General features: G+C 46.1%; 1 protein-coding gene and 1 long non-coding RNA gene across 4 annotated transcripts in view; one reads left to right on the top strand and one right to left on the bottom strand.

The window, feature by feature from the left end:
• GRB10 (growth factor receptor bound protein 10) overlaps positions 1-2,377 on the bottom strand; it is a 282,686-nt gene extending 280,309 nt beyond the window's left edge. For 2 of the 3 annotated variants that reach the window (XM_069083706.1, XM_069083708.1), the window contains exon 1: positions 1,801-2,377. The gene's annotated coding sequence lies outside the window, so the exon portion shown is untranslated. Of the gene's footprint in view, positions 1-1,611; positions 1,713-1,800 lie in introns of those variants that run through there. The other variant, XM_069083707.1, reaches the window with a different exon arrangement.
• On the top strand, positions 1,436-7,722 carry LOC138157930 (uncharacterized). The gene is made up of 3 exons (XR_011167506.1): positions 1,436-1,603; positions 2,809-2,882; positions 7,642-7,722. It is a non-coding gene; the product is annotated as an uncharacterized lncRNA (long non-coding RNA).
• The last annotated feature ends 1,071 nt before the right edge of the window (positions 7,723-8,793 follow it).

Genomic DNA, 8,793 nt, shown 5'->3' on the forward strand with positions numbered 1-8,793 from the left:
ATTTTTTTTTTTTTGCTGGGGGTGGGGGAAGTGGATCGTTTGGCACCTCTTACATAAGGTTTGGAACTGGGTGTGTAATAAAAATAAAGCTTTAAAAATACATCGTAGGGGGAAGTACTCATTGTTTATTGCTAAACTTCACCATTCTTAGATTTCTAACCAATCTTGATAGTGTGAAAGTCACTTGTGGCTCCTCAAAGTTTAAGTTAAAAAAAAAAAAAGTCCTCCCTCTCAAAATCTAGTTGCCATTTGCATACTCGCCGGCGAGCCCAGCAGCCGTCAGCAGACCGAGCCGAGCCGAGAGAGAGAGAGAGAAGCGGGGGGTTTGGAGATGCAATTACCGAAGGCAGTGAATTGCATCAGAAATTTCCTTCTCGAAAACAGTCACACTCTAATCCTGCTCTCACTGTTGGCAGTTAAGAGTAATCCAGTCACATCTTGGTATCTTACCTGCTCCGGCTCTAAGTGCAATTAAACTTCTTGAAAAGCTGTCCTGGGAAGATGGAGGGGGAGGGGAGAGGGGGGAGTGAGGGTTCTCAACTTTTTGAGCTTCCTTCCAAGAACTCAATTATATAGTAGCACACGCGCGCGCACACACATCCATCACCCCCCCCCCAAAAAAAATATATGTGCGTAATACACACGCACACGGTTCGGAATACATAGGTGTCAGGAAAATAAATACAGATGCAAAAAATGTCACCTCCTTCCCTTCCCCCTCCCCCCACGCATACATACAAGATACACATATGTAACACACATAAGCACACGGTACTAAATAGCAGTCAAGACAATACGACAGATGCAAAGACGCCTCCCCCCTTTACGACCCCCTTTTCCAGGGGAGTGTAGACCAGGGACCGGAATCCCAGTTCTCCGGGAAGAGAAGGGGAGGGAAGAGGATAATCACACCCCAGTGGCACCCGCCCTCACTCTTCCTTTCTCCATAGCTCCCAGGGCTTCCCAGGCTGGCATATCTAAACCCACCCCTGCGATCCCCCCAGCATCTGCTTTTTTCTTCCTTTCCCCCCTCCTCTTGGGGGAAAAGAGGGGTGCCTCACTTGTGACAAGCGCGTAGAAGAATGCGAGCAGGCTCAACACTTCCCCCAAGGGGTCAAGAGCGGAGTAGTGAGCGGCGGGGCTGGGAAAGTCAGCCGGGAGGCTAGCAGGCGAGCGGGCCATGCCTCGGCCAACTCTCTGCCCAGCCGGGCCAGGCGGGGCTGCGGGACAAGTTAGCCCCGATCTTGGCCCCGGGGGGACCAAGGAGCGGCGGGCACCCCACCCTGCGGGCCCCCGCGGCACGGGGAGCACCTTCAGCCCCAGCAGCACCCCCGACCCCGTGCTTGGGGGGGCCGCCTCCGCGCTCCTCTCCCCGCCCCCCACGCCTGCGCTGGCTCCGCGGACAAGCAGGAGGCGCAAGGGGCGGCCCCCTTTCCCCGGGCGGCTTCTGCTAGCTCCGGGCCGGGCCGGGCCCGGGGCCAGGCTGGGACGGAAGGGGGTGCAGAAAACTTTTCTGCTTTCGCCCCTCCACACACAGACAACACTAGCACCCCAACCCAGCAAGGAAGAGGAACGGCGGGTCCCGGGGCCCCGGGGCAGCTTGGTAATCACCTTCCCAGACGGTCAGCCTTCCGTGGTTTCTCCACCTTCTCCCTCACCCCCCTCAAAAAAAACTTCTGCAAGCTGCGTGAGTGGGGTGAGGTCGAGGAAGGCGGGTCTACCCTGACCGGCGGGGAGCCGCTAGGAACTCCAGCTCACTCTCTCTGGCGTGCATGCATACATGCAAGCTTGCATGCCTACCTGCTGCTGGTGGTGCTGTTTGCTGCTGCCTCCCTCCTCTTCCTCGTCGGTGTCGCCCCTGGGCCCCCTCCCTGCTTACAGCTGGCTCCGGGGGTCCCCCTGATCGGAGCTTTCGCTCGAGGGTCTGAAGGCGAGCTGCACCGATTCGAGGCAGGAGAAAGAGGGAAAAGGGGGAGGGGGGCGAGGCTGGCACTTTCGGAGCGGTTAGACAGGACTGGGTACTCCCGTAGTTGCCCAGTTGGTCCGCAGAAGACTCGCACGCCCGTGCACGTAGTCGGCCGCAAAAAGGATTTTCAAGAAAACTTCTGCGGCTTCGGCTTCGCCTTCGCAATCGCCGCCGCCGCCGGAGTCTCCCCCTCTCCTCTCTCCTTCTCCCTCTTTCTCTTTCTCTCCTCCTCCCGCCGCTGGAGCTCCTGGGGATAGGGCGGCTGCCGCTGCTGCTGCCGCTGCCGCCGCCTGCGATTCTCCTCCTCCTCCGAGGATCGGTTCTGGGGCTCTCACAGCAAGAGGCTCAGCTGACTCTCCAAGCCCCAGATCTATCACCCCCTTCCCGGGCTCCCTCACTTCCCCCACCCCCTTTAATGGGCTTTAAACCCGGCCGGCCCCGCCTTCTTCTCCTCCGCCCCCTCCTCCCTGTCCCTCCTTCCCCTCCTCCCTCCCCTACTCCTTCTCCGCCACCTCCTCCTCCTGCTGCTGCCGCCGCCGCCGCTGCCGCTGCTGCTTGTGCTGCTGCTGCTGTTGCAGCCAGGCTCCCAGAGAGCGTAGTGGGTTCCCTGCAGCCACCGGTGCTGTCTGGAGCCCCGGGGATCTGTCTGGATGGAGATGAGGAGGGACCAAAAGGCATAGGGGAAGTTTGGTCCTTTTCACCTTTCCACCGGTGGCTTTGTTTGGGCACTTTTTTTCATGCCTAGGAAGCTAGCCCCCTCTATACTATGTGCAAGAGTCACAGATTAGGCACAGAAAGGTTAAAAAATAACCAGGTTTTTCTACCATCTCTTTTATCCCAAGAAGCCAAATTTGGAGAGAGAAGCAGTTCCCTTGCTTGCAAGCCGCAGAGGCAGGGCCGGAGCATGTGAGCAGAGGTAAAAGATGAGTCGTCCCCAGTTAAATTTATTTTCCAAAACTTTGTAAATCGATTAATTGAAACTAACCTCCCATAGAAGTAAGATTGTATACACTGGTTAGGATCCCAGGTAAATCTATAAAAAGCCTAATTTAATCCAGATTGTACCTGAGTGAGGGATTGATAGCTCTAGTTAGTTAAGCAGCACGCAAAAGGGAGGCAATGTCTGGTGTGAGAAAAGTCTGTAAAAAGTTCACAGTCCCGTCTCACCTTGCATAAGTTCCTTAGGATCTTAGGGACACAACTTTTAAAGATGGAAGGAACTCTAGAGATCAGGGGTTCTTAAGATAGGATAGATTTCAGGAGGTCCGTGAACTAGGATGGAAAAAAAAATGGCATCTTTATTTTTGTTAATCATTCCCCAAAATGTGGCATTTCCTTCAATTATGAATTTAAAAACAACAACATTCTGAGAAGGGAGCTCACCAGACTGGCCAAAGGGCCTGTGCCACAGATCTAAGTAATCATGGTCTTCTGATTCCAAATCATAAATTACTTATGGGTGGAGACTTCTCATTTTTTTTTTCTTTGTAGCCCCATCACCAGAGCATTGAAAACTTATAAAAAGTGGACCATTTGCATTTGGACCATGACAGTTTTAAAATATTTTAATGCCTCTATTACAATAATCAGCCCTTTTTAAATGTGGGACCCTAAGGTCCACTTGGTTCCTTCCCCTTCCACTTTATGAAGTGTGTTTTAGATTTTTTTTTAAACAAAGTTCTGAAGTTGTCAAAGTTGTTCTGAGTCCCCAGTTAGGAAAATTCCTGACACTTAGTCGGAAGTTGAGATCTCTGCCCAACTTTATATTTATATCTATCTCTAGTTAACTTCAGGTCTCTTTGTGGTGGAATCAAAATTCAGTTTACTGGGAAAGTTTGGGTAATGAAACAGCAGATTATATTGTAGTGTCTGTGGATAGACAGGGGAAAGAGCTGGCCTTTTCTGGGTATTTCTCTCACTAATGACTCTCCTCCATATTCTCTACCACATCTCCGTCCTCTTTTCTCTCTTCAAAGATAATACTGAAAATACTATTCCCTGATTCAGCCTCTGGAATACAGATGCTCAGAATCCCTTACCTAGGTTCCAGATAGTTTCTTTCTTTTATATAAATTGCATAGAGCATGGCCCAGCCTTTCACACAAAGGTATCATCAAACAGGCTCTGTTCACACTCAGTTCCATTTGTATTGATCAGAAAGTGTTCTCACCTAAACAAGGCACCAGAGCCAAAATGGAGTGGTTTCAGCCACACCCTTACAATAATATTATGAGTTTATACCTCTACAAGAAAAGGTACCTCTCTAGGTCAACAACACACCAAGGTGTTTTAAATTGGTGGGAGAGACTGACTTCCATTCTCCTTGGACTCTATTGACTTGACTCTGGTATTGGCTGTGCATAAATTGTCTTCTTTCTAAGTTAAGTGTTCACAAGTTGGGGACAGGCTGTAAAGCTAAATTGCATATTTGTTGGCTTGCATATACTTAGACTGCCTTTGGTTTCCTCTCATTGCTGTTGGAAGTTAGCTAGACTAACACTCCCTTAACACTGGCAGATGGTAAAACAAACTTCCTTTCCACACACACATAGCTCTGACATGAATAGAAATGCCCTTGGATGGGAAACTAGGCGCTTGGAACCAGATCCCTGAACCCTTCTGTCTTAACGATTCAATGTACTGTTCAGTGCATCCCTCACTGTTGCAAGCATTGGGAGGGAATCATGGTGATGGGAAGAGACCCTTGGATGAGAACAGTTCAGATGTGTAGAAGGCATTCAGGTTTGCAAAGCCCTCTCATAACAACACTGAGGTCTGTAGCTTGAAAACAAAGGGATAAAACTGGTTGTTATTCAGTCATGTCCAGTTCTTTGTGACCCCATTTGAGGTGTTCTTGGCAAAGATACTGGAGTGGTTCATCATTTCTGTCTCTAGCTCATTTTACAGATAAAACTGAGGCAAACAGGGCTAAGTGACTTGCCCAGGGTCCCACAGCTAGTAAGTTCTGAGACCAAATTTGAACTCCGGTCTTCCTGCCTCTAGGCCCAACTCTCTATCCACTGTGTCACTTAACTGCCTGATAAAACTAAGCATATGGACTAAACCAGAGATTGAGTTGAAATGTTAGCTTTGGCACTAACTAGCTATGTGACTGGAAGAATCAGATTACTTCTTTGAACATCCTTTTCCTCATCTGTAGAATGGGTGGGTGGGTAGGGGAACTGGGCAGGGGGCAAAGTGGACAAGATTAAAAGTGTAATACTATTGCAAAACTCGGGAATGGAGTCAGAACCAGATTAAAATATAATTCAGAAATATTTAACAAAATAAATAAAAATATAATAGGACATAGTTAATGTTAGTTTGGCCTTCTGTCTATATTTAAGTTTGACACCACTGTACTAGATGGCTTCTGAGGCCCCTTCCTGCACTGATGGCTATAAATTTAACACCTATGGGAGGACAAGAAGCTTTGCAAAAACTTAAGGTTTGATACTGGGTCTCTAGCTGTCCATCCTTCAATTCTAGAACAATGCTCAAGTTTGCCAACCAGTAACCTAAACATGGCCAAGTCACATGGCAAGAGCCACACTATAGAGAGTCCTGAAGAGTCTAGGTTTGAAAGATTACTCATGGTCAAGAAAAGATTCAAACTGGTTTTCAAGCATTTTCACAGGATACTCAAGAATTGAGTTTTAAACTCTGCTGTACCACTTTACAGCTATGAAAACTTGAACAAGTCTCATTTATATCTTTTATAAAAATGAAGAGGTTAGATTGCATGATCCCTAAGGCCCCTTCCAGCTTAAAAATTCTAAGAACCAGGTTCTAGTCCTGGTTCTTCCATTGGCTAAATATACTACCCTGGACAAGACAATTAAAGCCAATACACTTTGGTTTCCTTATGTGAAGAATGAGAAGACATCTTCCCTACCAACTGCTTAAGTTTGTGGTTAGTATAAAATGAGAAGGCTGTCCCCTAAATTCAACCATCTACAAAGATCTAGCCAATATAGGCATTTTGCCATCTGCCTTCCTGCCAGCCGTCTTTTACTCCCCGCAGAAAACAATATTACTGTTGCTCCTGGGAATTAGTTGACAATTTTTTTGCCTTAAGGTGCAATTCACAATCCCTGCACAGACCGGAGTTCCCTTCCAGGTGTGCGTTCGTAGAACGTAGGCACCTTGAGGATAGACGAGCTCCTTGAAGAACAGGGACAATTTTAGCTTCTCTTTGTATCTCCAGTACTTAGCACAAAGCCTGATGTATGTAAGGTGTTTAATAAATTGTGGTGACTGTCTCACTTTTCTGTTTGTTCCTAGAAGCACCTGGCACATAGTTGGTGCTTTAGAAGTATTTGTTCATTGATTAATCAGGACCTAAAGGACCTATAATTTAGTCCTTCCACTAATATAGATTGCAGCACATCCACCCCACCCTTGAGCACACACACATACCTTAGTAGATGATCCTACTGAGTGACTTAAAAAAAAGCCAACCTGATGTTGAACCCCTCCTAATTTAGATGGCTTCACGTGTTGCCCTCTATTGGCACAATCTTTAATAAGGAAGGCTCACACATATATGTGGTGCTTTCAGGTTGTACAAAGTGCTTTAAGTAGATTATCTCAGTTGTTCCAACAACCCTGTGAGATTGATAACTGCAAAAATTCTTTTTCCTATCTAACTGAGATTCAGAGAGGGGATGAATCCACCTCAGACTCATATAGCCAGAAAGTCTTAGAGGTAGGATTCTTTTGACTCCCAAATCCAACATTTGATCTACTACACTGCACTGGCCACTTTCCAGCCTTGATAAGACATTGAAGAAGGATGCTGATGCGCATGATAAAATAGGGTATATGATAGACAACAGCGAGGTGCTGGACTTGACATCAGAGTGCATGAACTTCAGTCCGAACTGCTTCTGTCACCTTGGATAAGTCACTTAACTTCCTCATCCACAAAATGCGAGGGTCAGCAAGAGCTCAGGAGACCAGTGATGAATGCTACCCATCTCCTGACAGTGAGGTGATAGATCCAGTATGTGGAATGAAATCCACATTTCAGTCATGGCCAGTGAAGGAAGTTTCTTTGTCTGACTGTACATACTTTTTTTTTTTTTAACCAGGGCTTTGTTTTCTTTTTTGTAGAGGAAGGAAAAAAAAATGCTTGCTAATTTAAAAAAATAAGAAAGTAAAATGAGAGAGACAGAGAGAGAGAAGATTGGACTAGGTGATTCAGCTCCAAAGCTAGTAATATATGCCTAGAAGTAAAATGTACAGTCCAAATGCAAGGCATTTCATGGATCTGCTAATGCCCAAGCCTGGTTGCAGAAGTCCTAACATGAAGGTGTGGGAGTAGCTCTCACCCTCTTTCTTTGTATGTCCTGATGGTGAAAAGCAAACCTCTCCCAGCTTAAGCTGCCATACTTTGAGAAGCTACACTGTCTTAACACCCTGGCATAAAACTATACCTATTGTTTTCTTGCCATACTATCTGTCCTCCAAAAACACTCCCTTTATGAAAAGCTTCTAAGGAGGGACAGCAGAGCAGAGAGGTACACACCTCTCTCCCATTCCCCACCCCCAGTCTACCACTCCATGGTACTTTGGGTCCAGTGTATCCCCAGACAGCCACCTAGTGGAAGGGGAAGGAACTACAGAGACTCCTTTGCGTATTCCAAGTTTTCTAAAGACATTTAATTTCCTAGGATGAGAGATTTGAAACTGGAAGGGGACCATTGAGGTTATCCAATCCAACATTCATTTTACAGATGAGGAAACAAGTTCAGAGAAGGTAAGTGACTTGAAGTTCACGGTTAGAATTAGTATTTGAATTCAAGTCCTTTGACTCTAAATCTAGCATTCTTTCCTGTAAACCATTACTGAATAATGTCGGAAGACTGTAGCCCCTAAGAGCGACTTTCTTACTCTGCAAAACCCCTATTTTTTCCCTCAAGCTATATTATGGGAGAGAGATGAAAGAAAACTTGCCCTTCTTCCTGCAAAAACCCTTGGGCTTATATGTTAGTGAGAAGGAGGAGAAACCCTCTTGTTGAAAAAAAAAAATAGCCTTCAAACAGAATATGGCATTGGACCTATGATCCTGGAATTGACCTGTTAACTCCTTCACTCTGTCTGGCTCTGACATTGGATAGTTCTGTTGCTAAAATAATCAAAGCACCTGTCAGCCATTTTTTACTTTTTTTTTTAACTTTGTATTTGTTAACTCAGAGGCAGCTTTGTGTTTTGGATAGAGGGCCTGCCTTGGAGTTAGGGAGGCCTGAGTTCCTTAGAGTCCTGCTTCTGATTCATATTAACCATGTGAACAAATTTGATTCTCCATGGCCAAGACAATTCTCTAAATGATCACTCAATAAACATTTCTTAAGTGTCTGTTATGTACCAGCACTGGACTGGTGCAGAAGATAAAAAGGCGAAAATGAGATATCCTCTGCCCTCAGAGAGCTTACATTCATTAGGGAGACTCTAAATTGTAAATCAGTTATCATTTATCTTGTATAAGTGATGAGAGTTTCCATACTGGGTATGCTCCATCTCAGTAAAAATCCCATTCTCAGACTAAAAGTTTCAAACAACAGCATGGCACTAATATCTAATAAATTTTATTTGTGGATCTACTTCCAACAAAAAAGACAGATGGAGTATGGCTTGTAAGCCAGGAAGATCTCAGGTCAGGTCCTGCCTCTAACACGTACTGGCTCTGTCGTCCTCAAAAGTCATTTTAACCTCTCAGAGTTCTAGGCAACTCTGTAAGAGTGAAGATTTCAGACAAAATGTAGACCTGAATCAGTAGCGTATGTTTCCACACCCAGGAGTCACTTAGACCAATGAAATCACAT

The sequence above is a fragment of the Petaurus breviceps genome, unplaced genomic scaffold (genome assembly GCF_028583685.1).
Source record: "Petaurus breviceps papuanus isolate PSGF00001 unplaced genomic scaffold, PetGlider_PUasm1.0 174, whole genome shotgun sequence".
Taxonomy (NCBI): domain Eukaryota; kingdom Metazoa; phylum Chordata; class Mammalia; order Diprotodontia; family Petauridae; genus Petaurus; species Petaurus breviceps.